The sequence below is a fragment of the Chiloscyllium plagiosum genome, chromosome 35 (genome assembly GCF_004010195.1).
Source record: "Chiloscyllium plagiosum isolate BGI_BamShark_2017 chromosome 35, ASM401019v2, whole genome shotgun sequence".
In the NCBI taxonomy this organism is placed as follows: Eukaryota; Metazoa; Chordata; class Chondrichthyes; order Orectolobiformes; family Hemiscylliidae; genus Chiloscyllium; species Chiloscyllium plagiosum.
Window position 1 is genome coordinate 17,632,043 of NC_057744.1, and position 24,523 is coordinate 17,656,565.

Sequence of the window (24,523 nt, forward strand, 5' to 3'; positions counted from 1 at the left end):
CTGATATGACACCTCATCAATTACTTTCTGGAAGTCTAAGTACAGTGCATTCATCAGTTCTGCTTTATCCACATTATATGCTACTTCAATAAATTGGTTAAACATGATTTCCCTTTCAGTAAACCATAAAGACCATAAGATATAAGAACATCATGGGGCCACTCAGTCCATCGCGTCTTCTCTGTCATTCGGTCTCAATCCCATTCTCCTGCCTTTGCCCTGTACTTGATCCCCTTATTAATCAAGAGCCTATCTACATATGTCTTAAATGCACTCAGTGTCTTGGCCTCCACAGCCCTCGGTGGGAATGAATTCCACAGAGTCACCACCCTGAGGCTGAAGAAATTCCTCTTTATCTCGTTCTGAAGTGTTGTCCCTTCATTTTGAGGCTGTGTCCAAGGATCCTTGTCTCTCCTACTAGTGGAAACATTTCCATGTCAACTCTCTCTCGGCCTCTCAGTATCCTGTAAGTTTCAATCAGAGTTCCCTCGATCTTCTGAACTGTATTGAGTATAGACCCATAGTCCTCAACTACTCTTTATTTGACAAGCCCTTCATCCTGAGGATCATTCTTGTAAACCTCCTCTGGACCCCCTCCAATTCTAGCACATCCTTAGGAAGGATCACTTGATGCAAAACATTAACTCTGATTTCTCTCCACAGATGCTGCCAGACCTGCTGAGCTTTTCCAGTAATCTCTATTTTTGTTTCTTCCTTCCTTAGATATGGGGCCCCAAAACTGTTCACAATACTCCAAATGCAGTCTGACCAGTGTCTTATACAGACCTAGCAGCTTCTTTGCTCTTGTTGAGTATCCCTCTTGAAATCAATGCCAACACTGTCTTCCTAACTGCCAACTGAACTCACATGTTAACCTTTATAGAATCCTGAACTAGGACTTCTAAATCCCTTTTCAGAAATCCCAGATTTCTGAAACCTTTCCCTGTATAGAAAGTAGTCAAAGTTTCCATTCTTCCTATCAAAATGTGCAACCTCACACTTTCCCAATTTGATTAGATTACTGACAGTGTGGAAACAGGCCCTTCAGCCCAACAAGTCCACACCGACCCTCCGAAGAGCAACTCACCCAGACCCATTCCCCTACCTTTATCCCTGCACCTAACACGTGGCCAATTCATCTGACCTGCACATCTTTGGATTGTGGGAGGAAACCGGGGTACCCGGAGGAAACCCACACAGACACGGGGAGAATGTGCAAACTCCACACACACAGTTGCCCCAGGTGGGAATTGAACCCGGGTATCTGGCACTATGAGGAAGCAGTGCTAACCACTGAGCCAGCGTGCCGCCCCAATCCATTTGTAATCCATCTGCCACTTCTTTGTCACTCACCGTGCATGTCCAAGTCCTTCTGCAGTCTTCTTGCTTCCTCAACACTCCCTTTCCCTCCACTCATGCTGCCTCCACTGGGTTACCTTATGCTTTTCTGTAAAACAGCTTTCAGCATAATTTTCCAATCTAAAGACAACTTACCCGAATTACGAGAAATTTGGCTACAGGAAGCTCTACTCCTCTTCCAGCGTTCCAAAGAATATGATATGACATCGAACCACATATGAACCAAAGAATGGAAGTGGTGACCTGTCCCTTGTGAATCCTCATGCAGACTCAGCCAAACCTTGACCCAACTGGTCACAAATTCTGATCTCTCAAAAGATGCAAATATCTTTCAAATTTCCATCCTTGCATTCCAACAATGATGCCTGTTATTTCTGACAGGCAGTTCTCCTTGTTTTCTGTTAGACTTTCCCCAGGAAATATCAAGTTAGTGCTTTGCAGTAATAAGGGCTGTCATTTTATTCTGCTTCATGAATTATTTAGTCCTGAATAACTTCAAGTAAGACTAAGCCCTGTCAAAAGTCTGCCTAATTTGAAAAGTTGGATCAGTCAATTGGAAATGATAGATTATTTTTAAAGAAAAATAAATACGCCTTTTCAAAAAATATTTAATTGCTCAGCACTTTTTGTCACAATTTTCTCCTCTCCATCCCTCCCCTACTGATTCAGTTTTAAATCACAAAGCTCAGCTTTCTGACACTCTTTAGTAATTCATTCATTCATGCATTTGACGGGATGTGCCTGAAGTATATTTTGTTAAAAAGTGCATCACAAATAAACTCAATTAGTTTTTCTTTGATACCAACCTACATCTCTAGCTGGCATCACTGGATCACAAGTTGGAACCATTGCCAATTTCTCTGGCCCATGTTGTGCTAAGTGAGAGGTTGACTTCTAAAAATGAGGTCAGTAAAGTGCTTGGTGTAGTCTGATGAACTTGAGAACCTTTCTAGACTTGATGTTCTGTTTATTCATGGGATAATATTTCAAGAGCCTTTGGGGAGTATCCAACCCTAGTAACTGTGATAACTACTTAACAATAATTAATTAAAGACTGACAGGGAAAGGATAAATAATGGTAATAATGTGAAAAATCATTGAGTAGATAAACCACTAAAAGTAGAAGCACAGCTGACATGGCAGTGACTAGAATGCCATCTAAGAATGTATTACACTCAGTGCTGGAACTTTCATCCTTTTATATATGAATAAAACAATTTAAGGCGAGACCATAAGGTTTCATCTTGGATTTCTTGAAATTACTTTTTCCTCAACTATGGTTCAAAAGAGTTCTGCTTTACAGCAGTGATCTATTTATTGATGGCTCCTGCTGCTAAAATAATAAGAAAATAAATCCAGCTGCAGGGTTGAGTTAAAATGGGAATAATGGACACACAATAATTCTGACTTTGGAGGTCACATTATCGTATTGCAGTAAAAATGACAAATATTAATGATTTGAAATGTTGCAAACTGTAATTATCATTTGATCCTGAAATATTTTGTAAAACAATTATCTGAATGTTAAGTTTCTCAGGGGATGAATTGACCATTCAAGCAATGTGAATTCTTAATAATTTGTTTATAAAACATTCTTAAAACGTATGAGGAAATCTTTGGAAAGAACATATTTCAACTATCAGTTTGGTTGGATTTGTAAAAGAAACGATTGGGCTAAAATTTTGCGAAGGCCTGTTAGTAGTTTTGAGAATGCAGACACTATGCAAACCTTGCGCTGCTACCTCATCTCCGTGATGGTTACATCTTTAAACAAACTGCTGACTGTCTGCACACTAAGGCCTGGGTGTGACTAGCATCAATTAAAGTCAGCTTTGCATCTCTTAAAGGGTATGTGCATTAAGGCTTCAACTGGTGCTGAAAGTGGATGTGTAAGAATTTCGGAGCAAAATAGAGCAGGCCAGGGAGCTGGCTTCCAGGTTTCCTGATGCAGTGAGATTGAAAGAAGGAGTGAATAGAGCCAGGAGCTTCTACAGATGAATGCTTTAGAGGTCACTTCTGGAAATCTGGCCTTGAGGCAGTGGTTACAATATTGTAAAATGTTTAATGACCTTGCCTGAGTGGTCAAGGTCAGTGAATGGATCTTCAAATGCTTTATCCTATCCACCAACCTGACACATCGTTCATTGTGCAACACTCCAATTACTCATCCATAATAATCACAAAAAAATCAGGATGTAAGCCAAACATCCATGTGCTCCACCTTACCTTCAAGCACTGAGCACTGCCTCAAATCCACATGTCAGCTTCCACATAGTACCAGTTACTCAGCTCAGGCTGAATTATACAAAACATTTTTCAACACAGTAATTGGCACTCCCCAAACTCTATTGCATGACAAGGTGGAAAATAACAAAAAGCAACATCAAAGAACTGGCAGAAATCAGACAGAATTGCATTCCCTCCCAATCACTAGTGGGATCTGCATTATTGGGATAACCATTGCTAAGACTTTTGTAACCAAGGTCATTGAAGCAAAACAGGAGGACAGGATGTTCCTGTACTATACAACTTCTCAAATTCCACTTCACCTTCATCCTAAAACCTGGTATGAAGTACACGTTGCAGATGGTGTGACTGTGCACATCTTACATTTCACCCATCCCACCGCACCATTGCTCTTACACATTGATACTTTCAGAAATGGAGAACCTGCTTGTTGAGCCAATGTTACTGACTCTGAAACGTGATACAGAGCAGAACCTCAAACAAGAAGCACCATTACTTGTTCTGGCACTGACAACCACTAACTGAGATACATGAACCTTAGAGGTTACGTCTGAGGCTTTTCAGCAAAACAAAATGGAGAAACCAAACAAGACATTTATTCCATGGTTAAGCAGGAAAGGTAATGATCTATATAGGTGGGTCATGAAACAGAAAAGGGTTCCAATATGTTCCAGGAAAATGACAGCCTATGTGCCAACTCTCCATCTCCATGTTATTCTGTGACTCAAGAGGAATTTCAACTGTGCTCTCCATGACAGGCAGCAGGTCCTCTGAGAAATACCTCATCTGAAAGATCAAGTGTGACCCCTTTAGGCAGCACTAGTGGAAGTTCCTTCATGCTGATGATTGTAGAAGTGAGAGGGAGCATTAGCAGGATCTGTGAGCCACAAAATGGCAGATCAGGTACTATTTAACATTAGTTGTTGATTGCTGTCACATTCTGCTCACTCTGCAGGTTTCTAGAGCATGCACAGATGTCCATTCTACACCCTACAATAAATGGTGATTGTCACCCACCATGCCAGAAGTCACAGGAGTGAACTCTGACCATTTTGTTCTTGATTGACACCACAGTACCAAAGGCAGATGCACAGAGTCCAGTTTAACAGCACAGATCCTGCATCTTAAAGGCTGGGGAGAGGGGTTTAATGGAAGACAATTTAAGGTTGACATTCACTGAAGAATTGTATCAGCAAAAAATAAACCCTCGACTGTTGTCTGATTAATTCTCTGGAATATTTCCATCAGAGTCCACAGTCTCTTCCTCCATCACCAGCTGCCAAAAGAATCTGATCAAATCAATCCCTATTATGTAACCGAGTGAAAAGCATAACTCAAAATTAACTGGAGTGCTGCTTTTGAAACAAAGCAGCCATGGATTCATTAGGCATTGCACTGCTTTGTGAGAATAAACAATTGGAGTTAAGATGATCTTATCAAATTACTTACACTGAATGGAAACGAGACAAATCTGATAAAGAGAGTCACCTCATAGAAGTGTAACAATGTGACTGAGGCTTTTCACGTTCTCAATTGTACTTTTGAATCCAATACTAAATATGGTATTTCATTAAACTATAACCTACAAGACAATGCCTATTCCACTAAAACCGATAGCATTTATTACTGAAATTGGGAACGGAATACTTAATTAAAGATATGGGCAGTGCGCATCTTCAATTTTACTAATGGCTATACACATTCCGAAATAAAACTGATCCAGAGTTGAAAGCGTTTACATATAATTTGATTGTACTTTAAGTTCACTACACTAAGCTGTTTTATTGTCAGTTGTAATGCTGCACCATGCTGCTTTATTGTGAGTTTTCTTTAGTGAGAGATTGGTGTCAAGTAGCAACAGAAAATGGAAAAACCAAACAAGACATTCATTCCATGGTTAAGCATGAAAGGTAATGATGTATGAAGATGGAACCCATTGTCAAAGTTTTGCTCAATCTCATGTAAATTTGCTAATCACAGGTCTGGAGTGACCAATACAAACAGCATCAGAAAATGAAGGTGTCCATAAATTAGTTAAAAATCACACAACACCAGGTTATAGTCCAACAGGTTTAATTAGAAGCACACTAGCTTTCGGAGTGTCGTTCCTTCTTCAGGTGATAGTGGAGGGCTCAATCCTAACACACAGAATTTATAGCAAAAATTTACAGTGTGATGTAACTGAAATTATACATTGAAAAATTGATTGTCTGTTAAGCCTTTCATTTGTTAGAATACTGTGATAGTTTTACTTCTGTCATGTGTAAATCATAAAACCTTTTTTTAAAAAGTTGCATTCATGACTACTATCGACACCACTAACCGTCGGCTTAAAGTGGAGAGGATCTTCAAGAAGATCGCACATACCAACACAGAAAAAATCTCCAAATCCATAAATTAGATGCTTCTCTAATTTAAATCTTCCACAAAGGTGGAGCTTCTCAATGAAAAACAATGTTGCAATTTCAAGGAAACTTGAAATCTCCTTCTCTAAACTCCTGCCCGCACTGATCAGAAAAACAGATTGGAAAACAGCAAATGTAATGCCAGCTGTTCTAAAAAAGGAGGTAGACTAACTATAGGCCCTTGAGCTTAACTTCTGTACTGGGGAAAATGGTTGAATGTATAATCAAGGAAGAAATAGCAAGATACCTGGATAGAAATTGTCCCCTCAGGCAGACACAGCAGGGGTCCATGAAAGGCAACTCATGTTTAACTAATTTACTGGAATTCTTTGAGGACATTACAAATGCTGTGGACAACGGGGAACCTGCGGATGTGCTTTATCTGGATTTCCAGAAGGCATTTGACAAGGTGCTGCACAAAAAGGCTGCTGCATAAGATGAAGGTGTATTATGTTACAGATAATGCATTAGCATGGATAGAGGACTGGTTAACTAACAGAAAGCAAAGAGTGGGGATAAATGGCTGTTTGGTTGGCGATCAGTAGCCAGTGGTGTGCTTCAGGGATCAGTGTTGAGACCACATTGTTTGCAATTTACATAGATAATGTAGAGTTGGGAGACAAGTGAAATGTGCCAAAGTTCATAGATAACAGTAAAATGAGTGGTAGAACAAAGTGTGCAGAGGATCTTGGAAGTTTGCAGAGGGCTATAGGTAGATTAAGTGAGTGGGCAAACGTCTGGTGAATGGGAGTACAAGGTAGGTAAATTACATCATCTGTTTTGGTAGGAATAACAGCAAAATTGACTATTATTTAAATGGTAAAAAATTACAGAACGCTGCAGTGCAGAGGGACCTGGGTGCCCTTGTGCATGAATCACAAAAAGTCGGTTTGCAAGTGCAGCAGGTAATTAAGAAGGCAAATGGAAGATTGTGCTTTGATGCTAGAGGGATGGAGTTTAAAAATAGGGAGGTTATGCTGCAGCTGTATAGCCTGTTGGTGAGGCCACACCTTGAGTATTCTGTCCAGGTTTGGTCTCCTTACTTGCGAAAGATGTACTGGCACTGGAGAGGAGGTTCACTAAGTTGATTCCAGAATTGAGAGGATTGGCTTATGAGGAGAGATTGAGTAGACTGAGACTATACTTATTGTAATTTAGAATAATGAGGGGTTATCTTATAGAAACATATACAATTATGAATGGAATAGATAAGATAGAAGCTGGGAGGTCGTTTCCACTGGTGGGTGAAACTAGAACTGGGGGGTGGGGTGGTGGGGATGGGGGTGGGATGGTGAGGCAAATAAGGAGGAATCAGATTTAGAACTGAGTTGAGGAGGAACGCCTTCACCCAAAGGATTGTGAATCTGTGAATTTCCCTGTAGTGAAGCAGTTGAGGCTACCCCATCAAATATTTTCAAGGCAAGGATAGATAGATTTTTGAACAGTAAAGGAATTAAGGGTATGGTGAGCTGGCAGATAGTGGACCTGAGTCCATGAATAGGTCAGCCACGATCTCATTTAATGGCAGAGGAGGTTCAACACGTCAGATGGCCTACTTCTGTTCCTAGTTCTTGTGTTCTTATGTTAAATACAAGTAACACAGGTCATCTGGTGCATCCAGTGCACACTTGCCCAAAACAATGTCATGGCCCTTTCATGAAAGCATGTCACGGTCATATTCATCTTTCCATGATGATGTTGTGAATGCACCAATCTTAAAAACCAATTCCTAGGGCTCTTGTGGCTGAGTGGTGGTGCCCCTACCTGTGGGCTAAACAGTCTGGATTCAAATCACACCTACCCCAGATATATCACAATGTGTCTGAGCAAGTTGATTAAAAATACCTACAAACAAAATACTGAATTATGGAAAAATGAAGACCGTTCCAACTGCAGAATAAATGGTGATATTGAGCAAAGATGAGGGAGAGGTGGAGAAACAGTAAATGGAATTTTCATCCAGAATCAATTGATGTTCGTGATCCTGTACTATAAAAAATGAGGAAATGCTGTTTTAGATCCATATAATAAAATTATGTTGCCAGAGAAGCAATCCTGAAGCATGATTTCAAATCCCACCACAGCTACCAGGAAAGTTAAAATGATTTGAATAAATAATTCTGGTGTAAAAAAATACTAGTACCAGTACTGGTGACATTGAAGCAATCATAATGTTGCAAAGATTCATTTAAATTCATAGGTTAACTTTAAGGAAGGAAATCTGCTGTCTTTTACTGGGCTGTGTCTGATTCCAGACCCACAGTAAAGTGGTTCACTCTTAATTGTGCATTGAAATGATCTAGCAAGCCTCCCCGTTATCAATAAAATGGCTCACCACTATTTGTTTAAGGATAAATATGGATGAGAAATTAATACTGGCTTTGATAGTGATGCCCACAACCTTTGAATGAATTATAAAAAAAGGATTTGGAATAATCTCAACATTTTAATTTACAACTGAGCCTATTGCTGAATTGGAATTAAAATATATATAATTTGCATTTTTTTCTATTTTGCTTTATGCATTTTTTTCAGAGACAAAATTATAAATTTATTAACTGAAGACCTCTAAATTGAGTGCTACTACAAATTAAAACATTGTTACATTCTGCTGTGGCAGCTCGGAGGTTAAGTGTTTTTGAAACAAACGCTATCAAAATGCTCAATGTTCTACATGTACTGGGGAGAAGAATTGGAATGTAAAAACAAAGCCTTTTGTTATTGCAGTCTTGCATGCTGAAATTAAGGACTATTAATAAAAAGTGGGGTTGTAATGTCTGTTCTGAAACTGTAACCTGAACATCTGTTTAATTAATATTTGTTAAAACTTAACAAACTATGTAGCAAATATAATATTCAGTGAAGAGTGCTTGAGTGGACAGAATTGGTTCATGAATGTGGAAACGGTAATGTAATGGGAAGTGACAAAATGTGCAGAAAATGGTTGTTTCATTCTATTAAATAGGAAGTGGAATTCAGAAAATGGTAGTTGCCTGATAATGACAGACTACAGAATTCAATTATTCTTCCTTGTCAGCACAAATTATTTTTACTCATTGTGAATCTTTTGTACGTTTTTAGCATTCCATTCAATGTACTTTGCTTGATAAATATTCTAATTTCTCAAGTGAACACACACATCCTTTACTGGTTTCACTCAGAATAAAAGCTGACTTAAAGTGGATATTCACAGACCATGAACTCTGATGGATATTTACAATTTGCATTTTCTGTGCAATCAAATGAGATTAGCAATGGATTTAAGCAATCTCTTAAATATTTTAAAGTCTGTTTTATTTCAAAACTACTGTGGGCAAGTACTTCACTTGGAATGTTATTTTTTGAGCTAACATTCATTGCCAAGATTTAGTGGTTGCTGTGAGGCCCAAATTTTGAGCATCTCAGCCATTTCTCTGTGAAGTGGACAATAACTCCCATACAATCCATGGAAATTTGAAAAGTAGTCATCAATAATTTTATTCGGCTCTGGAATATGTTAAAGTCCTTGCAAATCAAAATATTAGAAATCACTTAATTTGACATAATTCCAACATTAATGCTGTTAACTTCAGTCTAAAAACTGTCAAAGCAGTTATGATTTGTTGATGGGTTGTAGCCATATTTTCAGAAGAGTACTGTCAGAGTTATTGCTGAACAACCTCTCTGGCCCTGAAAACATGTTTGTCAGGTTTAATTTTCATGACGTAAACATCAATTGGACTTTTCTCTTAAATTTGCTTGTGATATTGCAAATTATACCAAAATCACAACAGCTCAATCTTTATTTGTCACTCCGTTAAATGATGAAAACAATTGTGAGATAATTTTTTGTTTACTTTCTAGTTTTCTTTTCGTGAGAATTCATGAATATATTTGGCAGTTAGTCTGCTTTATATGAAACTGTTATTGGACACCAGGGACACCACCCCCTCCACCACCTTGAGACAATTCTAAAAGGAAATGAATTTATGTCATATTTTTTTCAAATTAGAAAAGCAAAAACCAAGCCAGAGAGTTTTCTAGAAATCATGAGCAGCTTCCTTTGAGGTCAATACTGAATGCTGTCACTTTGTTGCTAACAGAAAAAAATGTGGCCTTTATGATAATATACTTATCATATTATAAAAAGTGGGCCATTTAGCTCTGTTTGCTGACAGATTACTATTGTGTATGGTTCAGTATATGGCCAACAACACATTTTTGGTTCCTACTCTAGCTGCAATTGTCCATACCACTCAAATTGAAAGGCAAACAATCACTGGCCAAAATTGCCTCGGATCTGCCTTCAAGTAGAGAACAGATGAGATGGAATTTTATAAAAATATGATAAATCTTATCTTAAATAATAAAATACACAATTGGATAAAATAACTTCTATGTTCCTAAGACTATTTGTGAAAAACAAATCAGAAGTTTAAATAATTGGAGTATAGGAGTAGGGAGATATCAAAATTTATTTGACTATTTTTGAGATGCAGTGAGCATGACCATTTCCACAAATCTTCTCCTCAGTGATTGTTTAAATATGTGGTAGAATTCCAATAAATATAGTTGCAGAGGAAGAGGATAGGTGCGTCATGTCAAATATTATGTTCTTGCTTTATGGTTTCTTAAGTTGATGTAAATCATTATCTAAGTCCGGTTGATTCTTTACTGCAGCTACTTTATTCAATTACTTATCTACACAATGCCTAATCATGTCAATCTGAACAGATAGAAGTGCAAAAGATGTATGCCAACCCTAGTGATACTGTATTGAGTATAGATTTTAAGCACAGAATTTTTGAATGAAAGCAGCATTCCTAGAATTTGGAAGGAGATACAAGCCAATACTGAGAAAGTTGCACATGCCTTTATCCAAGTGTCATCTTGGATTGCCCTGACTTAATAATATTTGAAATTATTACTTTCTAGTACTTTAAAATCAATGTCAATGACATAAACAATGCATGAAAGAGGAGGACATAAACAGAAATAAGTTTGTAACTGATTACAGCAGTGATCTTTGGACCATTGTTCTCTTTAACAGAAGATTACAGAGCTGTTCTGCACAATTCTCAGTATCAATTATTTCAATTTATGGTTCTTTTGTATGCATATTTGTGTCTCCATAGCACATTAGTCATGATTCTGTCCCATCAAATTTTCAGTCAATTATCTCACAATAATAAGGTAGATCTTTTGAATGTATTCTGTCCCCAAAGAGGGGAGGTCATTAGGATTCCTAGACATCTAAGAAGTGGCAGTCAGCAAATTACTCCAATATTGGGCATTTTGGTCATATATTTCATTGCTAAAATTAGTATCTTACTTTAAAAAATTTCACATGTGACGACATCTGGTATATTTGCAAGGTTAAGTCCAAGGTGGAAAGTCAGGTCACAGCACTGTTTCTGTTGAGATGGATTATTTTGAATCCTAAATTTTCATAGAGGCCACCTTCATTCACAAAGTTAAAAATCACACAACACCAGGTTATAGTCCAATAGGTTTAATTGGAAGGACACTCGCTTTCGGAGCGACGCTCCTTCATCAGGTTCATCACAAGCATGGTGTTGTGTGAGTTTTAATTTTGCACACCCCAGTCCAATACCGGCATCTCCAAATCATGACCTTCCTTCACAGTGTTACGAACAATCTGATCTGGTGACCACAGTTGTGTGCTGTTGTTCAAATCCCAATTGTGGAGGAGATGTTCTTGCATGGAGAAGTGCAAATCCTGTTGAGTGTAGACCACAGTTTTCAATATTAAAGGCATGCAAATATTGCATTTGAGTCCTTTGCCCATGGTGATTACTTATTGCTATTGGTCCAGATCAGTTTGTGAGCACTGCCACATTGCGTATGCCTTTGCTTATTTTTTTCTGATTCCAAATAGTGCATAGAGTTGCTTGAACTCTGATGGTTCTGTGACAATGAATTTAATGACAAAAGTGGTGCTTGATGGGCTATGGTATTCCTCACTGTCTGATACTGTGATAGAATTTTGGAAACCTCTTTCTTGACCAATGCTAATTCTTATAGAGTTATTTATCTATATATTTACAAAGGTTGTCCCTTTTTCGAGTGTAAAATTGGGCATCTGCATTGGTCCCACAATTAAATCAATGAGGACCATGCATAGATGGACACCTTGAACCAGATAACTTAATGAGTTAATAATTTCTGTTAAAGGTCCTTTTCATAGTATTATCATGAATAGAATGAGCATTGTGTGTATGAACTGCTCAGGATCCTTCAACAATCCCTGTCACTGCCAAAGAAAGGGAAGGTTTTTTTAAAAAATGTCGTCATGATTGTGGTAAGGTATGGATTGTCAATTCTGGACTTCCATCAATAAATTTATTAAATGGTAAGGTCCTCGGGAGTATTGCTGAACAAAGAGACTTTGGAGTGCAGGTTCATAGCTCCTTGAAAGTGGAGTCACAGGTAGATAGGATGGTGAAGAAGGCGTTTGATATGCTTTCTGTTATTGGTCAGAGTACAGGAGTTGGGAAGTCATGTTGCGGCTGTACAACATTGGTTAGGCCACTGTTGGAATATTGCGTGCAATTCTGGTCTCCTTTCTATCGGAAAGATGCTGTGAAACTTGAAAGGGTTCAGAAAAGATTTACAAGGATGTTGCCAGGGTTGGAGGATTTGAGCTATAGAGAGAGGCTATCTGGTCGGCATGGATGGGTTGGACCGAAGGGTCTGTTTCCATGCTGTACATCTCTATGACTCTATGACTCTATAACTGTGTCTTTGATGGAATAAAATGATTTTGGAGAGGGAAAAGCATTTTTCTGAATATTACATATTCTTTTACTAAATCTAAATTGAGTTAAGGTTTTGGGAGGGTTTTTTTTCCCCATGAAGCCTGGCAATTCTCATCTTGGAATGTTATTATTTGAGCTCATATTAAGTGCCAAGATTTTGTGATTGCTATGAGCCCCAAGTTTTCAGCATCTCTGCCATTTCTCTGTGAAGTGAGCAACAACCGTCATGCATTAATTACCAATCACACACCTATGGAGTCTCTGACAACCAATTCTGACCTAACCTTCCCAGGTGCCATCAATGGATGTCCCAGACTCTACTAGCTTCACTAGCACCCAAGCTCAATGTTCAACCAGGACAAGTATTGTTGGTCAGGTGCTGCCCTGCATGGTTCCTGACATTTGCCCCAGACATGGCAGACAGAAGGAATTTGGTGTGCCACTATGTGGACAAAGACCTGGAGGTCCTGTTGGATGGGTTGGTGCATAGGTGGGACTTCCTCATTCCCCTAGAGGGCATAGGTTTAGGGTGAGAGGGGAAAGATATAAAAGAGACCTAGGGGACATCAGACCATGCCAACCTTGACCAATGGCAACTGGGTGAGTGCAGTCTCAGCTGTCTGGAGGAATGCACAGCACTCTTGGAATAGGGTCAATAACCTTAACTCCATCAGCATAAGTGCCACTATCTTCTCAATGATACTTTACACTAACTCTAAACCTGTGATTGTATCTGTATTCAGACAAGGTTCATTCAATACCACTCTCATTATTGCTTGCAACATGCTCCCTCATTCACTACCTCCCAGCCCAATGTCCAGTACCACTAACCCTGCACACCCTCTGTGCAGCCTACCTACTCACTTGGGACACCTTCCCACCTACACCAACAGCAACAGACACTTTCATTTCCCTTAATACCAACCTCTCTCTCATTCCAGGAGAAAGACAGCATACAGCAGGAATCAAGATAGGTGGTGGGCAGCCAGGCATTCACCTTCTCTATCCTTATGATTGAGAGCATCCTGATGCTGACCAACCTGAGCAGTTTTCAAGGACCAGAGCTTAATCTTGACGAACTGTGCCTGGACCCCCGAGCAAAGAAATCCCTCTTGACTTCACTGCGAGCTGCTGATCACCATGATATACTTCCTTCTTTTGCATCTTTGCTAAATAGCAAGGCAAGAGAGAAGTAATTTTGGCCTGGTTTCTCTGAACAAGGGGGAAAATCGTAAAAAAGGCAAGGTCATGCGATGCAAGGCAAAGATGTGAGCATCAAGGTATTTTCACAGTGAGTGAATCAACATGGGAAGCATGCATTGGTTTTTAGCTTCATTTATTCACAATCACTGATATTATGATTACTTGAAGCCTCCATCTTCTGTGACTTGCATTACTATTTAGCATAGAGAGACAGACAGAATGCCTGTCACGCTTCAGAGCATTGAGCAGTCAAGAAGGTGGGCCTATTGCTGTACAGTGCCATACTGCATTACTTTCACACCTATAGCAAGTGCCAGCAGTTTACATAACAAACATGTCGCATGTGCTTCAACCAAATGGCCATATTTCAAATTCAGGTCTTAGTTTGGTGAAGAGAAACTACGGTCGGTCGGGGTTATCACTCAATCAGTGAGCAAGACCACAGTCAGAAAAGGATCTTGTCTGATTACGTTCTAGTGGATTGGCCATGCTAAGTCAGGTGCTTGGTCCTACCAGTGTCCAGAAATCCATATCTTTGCAGTCAAGGGATTTGGACACAGTCAATTGTGCTGGTCAAGGGAAGCCAGGCTTGAGGGAATGATTAGAGTGAAAGGAGGCAAATCAAAGTAGAAGGGTGGAATCTTAAAGGTAATCAATCTGGGGATTGGCGGCAGAGTCAAGGTGGCAAGTCACTATTACTATGCACTCAACATGGGGAGAGTGTATGGCTAACGGGGAATGGCAATTCACAAAATCATCAATTCTAGGAGTAAATTGAATACGTTAACAGATATCTAAAGGTTCTGAGTAAAATTGAGGCAAGGTGTAAGATCTTCTGGGCCACAGTACAAAAGGGAATATGAAGGATACGGAGGCAATGTCTTGTGTCCCCAACAGAGTTTGCACATCATTTACAACAATGCAAAGTTGAAATCTTGTCATTGTTGATCCAAAGTCAACAGTGCACTAATGATACAAGATGGCTGCCACTGCAAATATATTGGGCAGCATAAGGTGTTCTTTTTTCTTTGGGAGCACAGTAAAATTGATTTGAATATAAGGCCCTGCTAGAGGCCATTGCATTAACCACGCATTTACTGGTTTAGTCATATCACCTATCTAGTAACAAATTTCATTTAGTTGATCATTTATTGTTCAATAATGAACATTGCAAATTATGGCCTCAAGCAATCATCATCATTACATTTCTTGGTCTAATTTCCTCCTTGTCATGTCAACTAAGGAAATGTAATCTGTCGCTAAGTTGCAAGTGTCACTAAGTTTGGCATTTCTGAAAGATGTATCATAACTAACTGTGAAATAAAATCTGTCAATACTGCCACATTCACACACTGAACTGTAAGTGTGTGAGGACATGTTCAAGGGTGTTTTTATTTTATTTGGGGCACATTACCTTGCTGGCTTAGTGTCAGGATTCCATTCCCCTTTGTAGCATGAACTCTTTGTTTATACAGGTACGAGATCCTTTATTTGAACATCCAAAAACCGAAAAGCTCCGAAATCTGAAGATTGTTTTGTAAAGTTTTTTCCTCATTAACAAGGTTGTTTAGCGAGCAAAACGTTAACCCAAGTCAACACCCACTCGATGTGTGTCACTCTGATGAGACATGGGGAGTCATGGCCAAGCACCAACAGGCCTGGGGCTTCTCTGTGAACGCCCCCAAATCGACACCCACTCAATGCATGTCACTCAGATGCGAAGTGGGGGAGGGGGGCATGGACAAGCACGTTCTTAGTTAGAACTCTGCTTCTCTAGTAAGATTTTTAAAAATTTCACCATTAAACTGTCACATTCTGAAAACCGAAAAATTCCGAATTCCGAAAAACAGGTGGTCCCGAGCATTTCAGATAAATGATCTTCTATGTGTACAACATATAATTGGATATAGTAATGTAGAGCTTCTTATGGAGGAGTGACATTGCCCTCCCAGGGAAGCCTCTATCACATACTCTGTCAGGCCATAACTTGATTCTTCTTTGTGAACGATGTGAGGGTCCCCAGCATCATTAGTAAAATGGTGTACTCTTTCTGCCATTTTCCCATGACTCTTTGCTCAGACATCTGATGTAGACACCGTCAGGCCTGGAATTCTTGTGGCATTGCTTCATAGTGACGACAATATTGAAGAAGAGAACAATTTCAATGTTGCCAGCAAGAACAGAAACTGCCAGCAGCTACCAGGTAGTCTCCAGAGGGAGCAGCAGCAAGTGATGATCCACCAAGAATGGAGGGAAGAATGATGTGAACCTGCACCTATCGGCTTTGCTGTTATTTCTGAAGAAGATAGTGCAGGTTCAGATAAAGGATGTCCCAGGCCATCATCACCGAATGGTGTCATCTACTCGAGCAGGACTCACGCGTCTTTCACTAAAAAGGACTGGATAGCTGCTTCATTCAATTGACCATAAAGGCTACAACTGCCCTCATTTTTTTTTTGGTGAATGGCTTGTTTCAAGGTGTAATGAGGGCCTGTGTAGCATCTCTCAATCTTCAACAAGCTGATGCCATTTTCTCCAGATCACAGCTTACTTGCCAGGGCAGAAGGATTCTCTACTATATTGTCTTTTCCCAGCAGGGCACAGACTGCACTCAAACTGCTTAGGGAGCAGTTGGGTAAGAGGGATACAATTCTGTGCAGGTTATAAATGAGGCAGCATTGCTGGAATGGGTTAGTTGTTGAGGGAAGTCTGCTCATCATCATTTGCTCTCCTCTGGTCAAATCCAAGATTTGTTCCTTTCATCCCTCCCCTGGCAGATCGGCATGGGCCGCGTTGAGAGCCATGTATTTTTGCAATGATACAAAAGAAGAGATAAAAGAGGATGGAAAAGCCATTAGTGGTGATGCGTGAGCAGGAGAAGTATGAGAAGGACCCAGTGAGTGAATAAGAAACAGAAACAGCAGAACTGGTTAGCAGTTGAGGAGAATGAGGGAGGTGAGTGCCATTGAATGAGTATGATGCCTGAGAGTTGTAGTCCATGGTGGGAGGAATGTGATAGGGCTAGAATGAATGGTGGTGGTCCTGAAAGTAAGAAGGAAGCTGAAAGATGATGGTGGCACTTACCCTTTCAGAGGTCATTCACCTTCTTCATACACTGCTGTGCATTGTATTACACCCAGGACATTCTCTGACCCTAGCCCATTACCCTGGTCCAGGCCAGCTGGCTCTGCTGGCTTGGCCTTTTTGTTGGTCAGCAGTGCCTTTCGCTCTGTCACCATATCCACCAGCAGATCCTGTTGGTAAACACAGGAGTGAACTTGCCTTTCTCAGGTAACTAGGCAAGTCGTGGCTGGCAGTGTCTTAAATGTAGTGGAGCTGAGGTTTAAATACACTAGCAGTAGCATGTACATCGCAAAGTCCCAGGAGCCTGTGAGCATTTCTGAGTCTTCCATCATGTGATTGCACAACATGGGTGCCACTGGGACAGGTTGCATAATCAGTGAGTTGGAGACTGGCAGCTTGTGTGAGTAAGATTGCACAAGCTGTGGCAAACTGAGCACCATCAATCTCACTGGATAAAACACCTGGCCTAAAGTGGGAAAACCCAGCCCATGCTTGCTAATCGCTGATGTGCTCTATGTTGTGGTGTTAGTGTCATGAAGGTTAGCTGAATGTTTTTGCATTACCCTTGGCAGGCTGACAGATGAAAGGAGCAAACATCAATAGGAAAATATGATAACCGGGAACTGGAAAAAATACCTGAAGAACTAGGCTACCTGGAACACGATAGAAGAATCATGATAAATGCTCCATGCCATGTTTAACCACTCGATAGCTTGAAATATAGGCACAAAACAAAATATCCCTGCAGCATTTTCTAACAGATAAAATATGGGAGACAAAGCAGTGGTGTGGAAAAATTGACATCAGATGAAGAGTCAAACACGGATGACAGTCAAGGCAAAAAATAGAGTTATGATTACGTAAGACACAACATTTCCTGTATCATTGATAGTAAAATTCTTGTTCATTATTTTTGAACTGATGTTGCAAGTGGATTTTTGGATTAAACTTAAAATAATTTTAAAAATTTCTGTATCGACTAAAAGTTTAGTCACTGTAACTATGGATAATATGGGACTGGAAGAGTTGAGGCAAAGAATAATTATTATGACTCCAACAGTGAGTGGGTAGGATAAGTCACAGATTAGATGGATGCCCTGGGCTACATTTCAATTGGCATAATTTGTATTCTCAGCTAACTGGAAAATCCTATTCATGTTAACACATAAAATGTATTTCTTTAAAAATTATATTATTCAGATCATTAAATGTTTTAAATAATCAATTGCAAATACGTACAAGCTTCTTTTGATACAGATCTCATAAAGCTAAACTCATGGTTCTATAAATAACCGTAAATTCTCACTTCATGTTATGTTTATATTATGTTATATAACCAGCGAACCATTTTGCTTAGCTGAGATTTTCATTGAAGCTGGTTAAATAACTTACTGCTACTGAAGTATACTGCAGTTTCCATTATTCCAGTAGGGGAATTTTCACCACTTACATAACATTTACAAATAAACATCCACAGGATATACATGTGGTGCTTTTCTTGTCATTGTGCTAGCAATGAGAAGCAGAAAGTAAGAGCCAGGAGCTCTCCCACAGATGGGAGAAAATCGAGACAGCAAGTAAACTTTGGCCATGCTTGTAAATATATTTTCCAAGTGCTCAACTATTAAAGTGAAATAGATTATGAGAGTCATGGGAGCTGACTAACAGTCCACCATCCACACTAAATGCAAGATGTGTCCTTTCACATCAGCACCTTCCAGAAACTTGATTAATTACTGAGATGTGTCACACTGGGCTAACATGAATCATGTTTTTCAAAATGCTTTCCTGCAAACCCACCATTTTATTTTGCCGTTATGACAATAAAGTGTTCATTTTTATAGCAGATGAACTTTATCTCAACACAACAGACAGCAAACTGCAGGAAAAAAAGCACTACACTTCAATTTTCAGTGCACAATTCAGTTCAGATTACAAAGAGGTGTTTCAGAATAAACTGCAATATTTCTGCAAAAACATTTGAATGCCCTCATTTCTCTCACAATCTTTATCCTTCCTTTTAATCACACACACACACACTGTATCCAACAAAAACAGGTTTCTGCTAAAAAAAAACATCATAATATCACACAACCTGGCTGGAGGAAAATGGAAATCGATAAAATCACCAGAAGAGTTAAAGGGGATTATTCTGCAGGTGGCAGCAAATTTCTCATTTGATACCTGCTAGGCAGAAAATTGGATTTTTTGGCAGAAAACAGGTTTTGGAAAATCTTCCTTCATTTTGAATCTTTCACTTTGGATGCATTTGGGTATCAAATATATTTGTGCAATGCTCCTCAAAAAAACTAATTAAATTAATATAGAAACAATGGATTTGATCCACTGTAAACATAATTTGACTGTCTGCTGTGGCTTCAGATGTTTAGTGCTGAGACACACCACATCATTCTAAGACAACAAAAGCATTTTCACTTGACGTCACGCCGTTGACAGGTTCAGCAAATGTCCGGTCTCCATGGAATATGTGGTTTAGATTGTTTCTAGGTAGCAAATTGCTGAGAGAAATGTTAACTTTAGAGCAAAAGTTTCATATTAACTTTATACAAATAACAACTGTACAATTGAAAAATAATGTTTTCTTGAATATTTTCATGAATACTGTACTATATATAGAGCCCCATACCTGTAGGGGATTCATCCCACGACCTACCAAGGAAGTCCGAAACCACGGAGAGTAGCGAACCCATTCTTTTAGGGGGGAAATTTACCTTCCCAGCAGCCCCCTGGTCCCTGGTGCTGACATGTTCCCTGGTTCTGGAATGTTCCCTGTAATATGTTTGGGCTGTGGTAAACTGCGGGTAACTGAAACCATTGTAACAGGACCTGCAGATATGGCGTTCGGCCTGTATACCATTCTTTGTTCTATTTTAGTTTTTAATCCATTTTGCCTACAGTAGTAGGTGGTTAGTTAGCTCAGTTGGCTGTATAACGGGGTAACCCAAACCATGACCCTAACCCAAAAACTAACTGTATCACAGAGCTAATGTTAGGTGCATTTGTTAAATTCATGTACCAGCTAATGCAACCGTGAAGGAGTCTCCTTCTCAACCTCTCCCATTACCTGAGGTACAGTGGGTCCAAGTTAAACTCCTTCCAGTTGTCTCTCTCTCTCTCTCTAATGAGAGTGTGGGACTATGGTAACTTTATCTACAACATGAGAGTATACTCTCTTTCACCATCTTTCATTTTTCTGAGGGACATTGCATCTGTTTAGATTTATTCTGCACAGGTATTTTTGGTCCATGAAATTCAATTTTATTTGGCTAATCAGAAGCCTGTCTTGGATGACAAATTATCAATGTCTGATCTTACTTTCCTGATTCAACCAGGAGAAAGTAAACATTCCCAACAGTAGGTCCTGAAACCTAACATTGGCTCCACCTGCGGAAACTTACCTCCAGATATGAAAGAGCTACATTTTAAAATTTCCACAAGACTAATATAGCATATTTACATTCTAATTTATTATTAATAATATCTTGATTGATAAATCAATGTAGGTTACTGAGAGTTAAATTTTCCAGCATGATACAAAAATAGAAAATGTTGGAGCTACTCAGCAGATCTGGCAGCACCTATCGAGAGAAACAGAGTTAACTGGTGAGTCACATAACTCTTCTTCAGAATTGACAGAGGATGATTAGGGGTGAGACACTGAAATTTGTTGAAATGTTGGATGTCAGATGATTCCCAGATGTAGGTGGGAGGAGACTGGACAAGGAGAGAAAAAAAAAGAAGATTAAAGATGGATTGTGGCCATCATATATTTCTTTGATTCCAATGAAGCGTCAAAATTCCTTTGTTATTGCTCAAGTCAGTAGAGCCCAAGAGCATGATTAGAAAATAATCATGGCGAATTTTGAGAAGGTTTGTAGCTCAGATTGAGGTTTTGGATGTAGGTTTGCTCGCTGAGCTGAAAGGTTCATTTCCAGACGTTTTGTTACCCTACTAGGTAACATCTACTAGGTAACACCTAGTAGGGTGATGAAACATCTCGAAATGAACCTTTCAGCTCAGCAAGCAAACCGATGTCCAGAAAATCATCATTTGTGGAAACACAAGACTTTGCTTGATGACCATCAGCACTGTGTGCAGAAAATGATAACTTCATTTTAATGACTGGAGAAATATTGAAAATTGAAGTGAATATTTGGAAATTGCGGAGAAAATATTGTGGGGCAGAAACATTTAAGGATTCATGTAACTTTTGGCCAAAAACATCTGGACAGCATCAATGTCAGGTCAGGGCAGTTTGGACAATGGTTAGAACTAGGGTATTTTTGTTCAGGTCTGGTAAAAGAGGTGATGGAGTTGGATTGGGCTGGGTTCAGGAGCCAGGAGTAAAGGGTAAAGGGGGTGCGCTTGTGTTGGATTACAATGCTGACAGGGGCTGTTGGTTGTCATGCTTATATCAATGGAGCTGGTTAATTTCTAAATGATACCATAGATAGAATAGTCAACCAATTCCAGGGCAAGTGCCCAAATTAATCCTGAGCTCAGGATTGGTGGCAAATGTGTGGCATTCTGGGCAGTGCAGTTGCCCCTATAGAAAGTTTCCCCTTTCAGAGCAATTGCAACACATGGATTGCCTCAATATCTGGAGGGTCCTGACATTAAACACAAACTTAAACCAAGATTTTGCTTCTCTGGACATCATTGGATTCAAACACTGACTTCCTTTGAGATTATTCAGTGTGTAATAATAATGGAAATAATGCACAGGAATTTATGCAGCAAAGATCAATTCACTTTCCCAGTGCTTCTAATAAGAAGTTGCATTTAAAGACAATGGGAATTCACGAGCATTCCTTTACAATCTCTCAAGACCACCATTTTCTTCCAGCCCATTGTTTTTTTTTCATTGTCAGCGATCACTGCCTGGCTTTGCTGCTCCCTGTTTCTAAGTTATTCTGTTCACAGCTGCATGCTTGAACATCTCGGATGCACTTTTAACAATTCTCAACCTTACTGTTGAAATGTTTCACTCTTCATTAAAGATTTCCAGTCATGCCTCTGACTCTGCGTGCTGACAATTTTATTTTTGGCAGGGAGAATTAAATGTTAGTTTTTTGAAATTGTGATTTGATTGGGAATCCAATTATGTGCATGGATACTTGGTATCAAATCGCATGAGCTTCATTGCTCATTCAATACCTTCAGAAAAAAAGAAATTTGCTGTGAACCAAACACAGTAGCAAAAATATCTAATCAGTTTTTCATAACATCTAATTCCAGGGTTCCAAAGAATAACGCATTGCTCTCACCAGGAAACAAAGGCCAGAAGCTGGAATTGGCAAGTTATTTGCTTTATTCTTAGAATCCAAAGTAGATAAAAAATGTGATTCTCCAACATTGGCAGAATCATTTCCCATGGACATTGATAGGAAAACCATGAGCTTCACTCAGCCAAGAATATTCTGGTAGCACTGTATATCCACTGTATACAACAATCCTTTTGCTGATTGAATGCATGGTTACTTCCTCCACTGATGGTGAACTATGATAATGTTTTCATCCTTTTTATTCTCTTTATCCTCAAGCAATAACACTCAAATGCTAACAGGAAGATATCAAAAAACAAAAATGAGTTTGGCCCAAGGAAGAGCTGATCAGCTTTCAGTGAAAATCTGAATCTGGAACATGATATTTTTGAAATAATTAATAATCAGAGAAAAGATCATTAGACCTTGTTTTTTCCCAATGCTGTGTTTTATTTTATTGAGTATATTGTTGATTGTGTTAGAATCTTAAGAATTGTCTTGGCTGCTGTGCTGCAATTTATCACAGATGTCAAAATGTGAACAGAGTTTTTAGAGCAGATTTCTGAATGTGAATTTGTCTGAAGACAGTGAGATGCAAGTAATTAAACTTTTTCTTTCAGCTATTTTGTAACAGGGTATCAACTTGATGGGAGAAATCCTCAAGGAAGAGTGATTTAATTGTAACAATGTTGAGTGGCCATATAGCAGTGAAGGTAGTACTCCACTAAGAATACTCTTCACTTATTTGCATTTCTTTCATGTGTCATTGAGATAACTTAATGTTTTCACAACACCTGTGTGGTCCTGTAGTAGACATCCAAAAGATAAAGAAAAATTTGTATTTATGCAGCATTTTTCCAACTTCATGATATCCTATTGTATTGTACAGGCAATAATTTACTTTGAATGATAGTCCCTGTTGTAATGTAGGGAATGCAGCAAGAAATTTGTGGACATCAACTTTCCATAAGCAATAACATGATCATGACCAGTTAAGGATAAATATTGAACATGACACTAACCCTCCATCCCCTCTTCAAATCAGTGTGATTAGAACATTTATGTGCATCTGAGAGAATAGATGTGGGCTTTTGATTCAATTCTTATATAAAACTTAAAACCTCTAATAATGCAGCACATCCTTGCCACTCGACTGACCGATCAACATAGAGTTTTATTCTCAAATCTACATTTTTTAATAGAGAGGGAAGAATGCAACCAATAAACCATATCTGGCACTGTATAATAAAGTTTTGGTCTCTGTCACATCCACTAGGAAAAAAGTTAAAAACCAGGAACTCAATGTTGGTAATCTCTGGATTACCTCTAGTGCCATGTGCAAGGGCAAGATCAGGAGGATATGTATGAGTGGCTAAAGAAGGGATTCAGATTCTTAAATCATTGGGATCTTTTCTGGGGCAGAGGTGACCTGTTCAAGAGGGACGGGTTGCACCTGAACTGGGCAATCTCCTTGCAGGCAGACTTGCTAGTGGGTTTAAACTAGATTGGCAGGGGGGTAGGATCCTCAACAGCAAGGAGGCAAGTGCGGGACTGAACAGTGATACAGTAAACTGAAATAACAAGTTGCAGAGACAGATCAGGCTGGAACACAGCAAGGAGTGAGGAATACCTGTTGGATTAAGTTGCATCGATTGCAATGCAAGAGAGATGATAGTTAAGGCGGATGAACTCAGAGCATGAATAGGTATGTGGGACTGGAATATTATAGCCATTATAGAAACATGGCGAAAGGGTGACAAGACTGTCAGCCTAATGTGCCAGTGTACAGGTACTTTAGGTAGGACTGAATAGACGAAAGTGGGGGTGGCTGTTTGATTAAGAGCAGTATCACAACAGTAGTCAGAGACAAAATAACTGAGGGATCATCTAGTGAGGCTTTGTGGATGGAGCTAAGAAATAAAATGGCGATGGTGACAGTATTGGGCTTGTACTATAGGCCCCCAATTAGTTAATGGGAATTAGAGGAACAAATATGCAGGGAGATTGGGAAGACTTGCAGGAACAATAGGGTTGGGGGAATTTTAATGCGGTAAAAACAATGACTGCAGATGCTGGAAACCAGATTCTGGATTAGTGGTGCTGGAAGAGCACAGCAGTTCAGGCAGCATCCGAGGAACAGTAAAATCGACGTTTCAGGCAAAAGCCCTACATCAGGAATACA